Genomic DNA, 4,141 nt, shown 5'->3' with positions numbered 1-4,141 from the left:
CCTCCTGCCTTCAATATTTCCCAGAATCAGGGTCTCCTCCAATGAGTCAGTTCTTTGCATCAGGTAGCCAAAGTTTTGGAGTATCAGCTTCAACATCAGTCCTTCCAATGAATGTTCAGGACTGATTTTCTTTAGGATGAACAGGTTGGATCTCCTTGCAGTCCAAGGGACTCTCAAGAGTCTTCTCCAACACCATCATTCAAAAGCATCTATTCTTCAGCACTCAGCTTTCTTTATATCCAACTCTCACATCCATACATGACTACTGGAAAAACCATAGCTTTGACTAGATGGAGCTTTTTGGTAAAGTGAGATCATAGTCACTCCTTATAAGACAGTGAATTACAAATAGTGAAGTGACAGAAACTTGAAAGGAGATTGAATCAGACCCACTTATTGATCTTAGAGAGAGTCTCCCAGAGAAGCAGGAAGCAATTGGGACTCACTTTGGGGAGACAGATGTTGATAGCAGCTATTTTGGGGAGCTATCCTACAACAGGACACTGGTGCTGGCAAGCTTTGTTTTGAAATTCTCCCTCTAGCTTTTTAGTTGTAGAACCCAGTCCCATCCTCTAGCCAGCCAATCTATAAAATTTAACCAAATCGATGTCTTCCTCCGTGTTATACATGATATCAGGAGGTGAAATGTATGCTATGCCCTTTGGGTGAACAGCAGTGTGTTGGAAGGAGAAACAGTGGATTGGAAAGAAGAAAGATTCAAGCAAGAAAAACCTGAGTTAGCATCTTATTTCTCCCATTTAACAGGTATGGGACTTTGGGCATACTATTTCACCTCACAGAAACTTAGTGTCCCATGGAAAATTGTTCATTTAATCTTAGAGTATTCTTGTGAAGATTAAGTTAGATACTACATGCATCCCCATCATGTTAGCCTTTTGTTGAAGTCTACTCCAAATATTTTAACTCACTGATGCTTACAGAGCTCATTTTTCAGCTTTAGGATTCCAGATGTCATCTTGGCTTGTAGATATGTCAATTGAACTGTCTTGTGACCAAATCAGTTATAGTACAATTTGCATAAAATGAAAATGGCACACATTTGAAAAAATACATAAGCAAAAAAAAAAAAAAAACCCAAAATCTCTGAACATGCCCTTTAGATATGTGGATGACTGTATTTTTAAAAAATTAATTCAACATCACTCATCCCATGTGCTGTTAACACGATGTGACTTTGTCACTTTCAAATCACATGATATCATCTATTTCTCCACCGCCTCAACCCTGGGCAGGGTATCTGCCTGCTTTGAGTAACAGAAGATGGTGAAAATAGGAGTAAGCTAGTTTGGGGATAAGTTCTTAACTGGTGTGACACTTTCTACTGTCTTCCACTGGGATCCCTGAGCATCATATCAAAAGTCTGACTATTCTACTGAAGAGAACTAGCTGACCTGCATCTAAATGAATAGGGAGAGAAACCCCATAGGTCCCTTCCAGCCAGCACTTTCAAGATACCACGCATGTAGATTAAGTTGTCCTGGATCCTATTGGCCATCTAGTTATCAGTTGAATAGCACAGAGTGACTTCAGTCCATGACATCTGAAGCAGAAGAAATATCCAGTCAATCTCTGCCTGAATTCCTGGCCCACAAAATTTTGAGATAAATAAAATGATTGTTTTAAGTCAAGTAGTCTTATTCAGGTAGCAAACGATAATCAGAGAAAAAGGGGAAAGTAAAGGGAAAGGTGCTTCCATAACAAAAATTTAAAGCATCTGACATTGGCTTGGTACCAGAAGACTGATAGCAGCTGGATGGGTTTTGAAGAGTCTGTAATTAAAGGCTTACAAAGGAACTATTATCTTTCCTGGAAAGGTTTGGCCATACCATCACCTACAGTAACTGGAAAATAGAAACAGGAACTTTGATCAAGATTTCCAAGTAGAATATTTAAAGTGCCAGCTGTTTCTTTTAGAGTGTAGGTTGTGATAAATAATGAGTAAAGAGAGATGAGTCACTAAAGTAACTTAAATTTTCAAGCAGAATTCAGGAAAAAATAAATAAATAACAGAGCCTGTACTTATTTTTCCATAAAATGGAACTGGTTTCCATTCCCAGTCATTCCAAAGAGTGAAACTCTCTTAGAATAAATGGCATCAAGATAACTGTTATCTCAATGTTGTAAATATAAGACTATTTGTTATAGTCAGAAGGACTTGGGGCTTCCCTAGTTGCTCAGATGGTAAAGTGTCTGCCTGCAATGCAGGAGACCTGGGTTCGATCCCTGGGTTGGGAAGATCCCCTGGAGAAGGAAATGACAACCCACTCCAGGATTCTTGCCTGGAGAATTCCATGGACTGTAGCCTACCAGGCTCCAGGCTACAGTCCATGGGATCACAAAGAGTCAGACACGATTGAGCAACTTCACTTCACTTCAGAAGGACTTAAGGTGTGTCTCATAAACAGTTTAACTATATAAAATTATTTCTAAAAGGCTCAGGGTTATTATCCTACTGCACACAAACTTTAACCAAAACCTGATAAGGGTAATTCACAAGATGTTTGTGGATGTGGCCCTTGTTTAATGAAGTAAACTTCAATTTTGAAAAGTCTACAAAGTCTTTAAGAGGGCTACACTAAAAGAGTGGCTTCCCTGGTGGCTTAGACAGTAAAGCATCTGCCTGCAGTGCTGGAGACCTGGGTTTGATCCTGGGTTGGGAAGATCCTCAGGAGAAGGAAATGGCAGCCCACTCCTGTCCATGGAGAAGTCCATGGACTGAGGAGCCTGGTAGGCTACAGTCCATGGGGTCACAAAGAGTCAGACATGACTGAGTGACTTCACTTTCACTTTCACACTAAAAGAAGCACCATAGACTTTCTTTGTGAACAAGAATATCATTTTATCCTGCTCCCATGCAAAAAAATTATATGTATGTTTATGTGGAAGAAATAGAATGTCTTTAGCTCATAAGTCTTCCCTTTTTAATTCATTATATATATATATATTTTTTTCCAGCTTTATTGAGATGCAATTGACATGTAACATTGTGTAAGTTTAAGGACCCTGGAGGAGGAAATGGCAACATCCTCCAATATTCTTGCTTGGAAAATTCCATGGACAGAGAAGCCTGGTGGGCTACAGTCCATGGGGTTGCAAAGAGTCAGGCACCACTGAGCGACTAACACACACACTGTTGTTTGTTTCAAACTTGATAATGATTTGATATAGATACATATTGTGAAATATATGTATGTGTATATTCCCAGCTGGCACAGTGGAAAAAGTATCTGCCTGCCAATGCAGGAGATGCAAGAAATGCTGGTGCAATCCCTGGGTTGGGAAGATCCCCTGGAGAAGGAAATAGCAACCAACTCAAGTACTCTTGCCTGGAAAATTACATGAACAGAGGAGCCTGGCAGACTGAAGTCCATGGGGTCACAAAGAGTCAGACATGACTGAACACAATAACAACAGTATATATACATATATACAATATACATATGTATTATGAAGAGATTGCCATTATAAAGTCAGGTAATGCATCCATCTGGAAAAGGAAATGGCAAGCCACTCCAGTATTCTTGCCTGGAGAATCCCATGGACAGAGGAGTCTGGCAGGCCAAGGTCCATAGAGTGGCAGAAAGTCAGACACAACTGAAGTGACTAAGCACACACGCATGCAATGCATCCATCACCTCACATAATTATAGTCTGTGTGCATGAGGTGAAAGCATTTAACATCTACTCTCTAGGAAACTTTCAGTATATATTACAATATTGTTAACTATTGTCACCATGCTGTACATCAGATGCCCAAATCTTGTTTATCTTATCAGTGGAATTATCTACCCTTTGAACAACATCCTCCAATTTCCGTCATCCATCAGCACTTGTCAGTCAACATTCTACTCTCTGCTTCTGAGTTTTCTTTTAAGTTTCACATATAAATGAGATCAAATAGTATTGTCTTTCTATTTCTGCTTATTTCACTTAGCATAATGCACTTAAAGTCCCTTCATTCTATATTGTCACAAATGACAGGACTCCCCTCTTTTATATCATTTAATAATATTGCATTATATATATACTATTCTATTATATATAATGTGTCATTCCATACAATGTGTGTGTGTGTGTGTATATATATATATATATATATATATATATATATATATATATA

Source organism: Bison bison, unplaced genomic scaffold, assembly GCF_000754665.1.
Source record: "Bison bison bison isolate TAMUID 2011002044 unplaced genomic scaffold, Bison_UMD1.0 scf7180017853140, whole genome shotgun sequence".
In the NCBI taxonomy this organism is placed as follows: Eukaryota; Metazoa; Chordata; class Mammalia; order Artiodactyla; family Bovidae; genus Bison; species Bison bison.
This window is presented reverse-complemented; position numbering follows the sequence as displayed.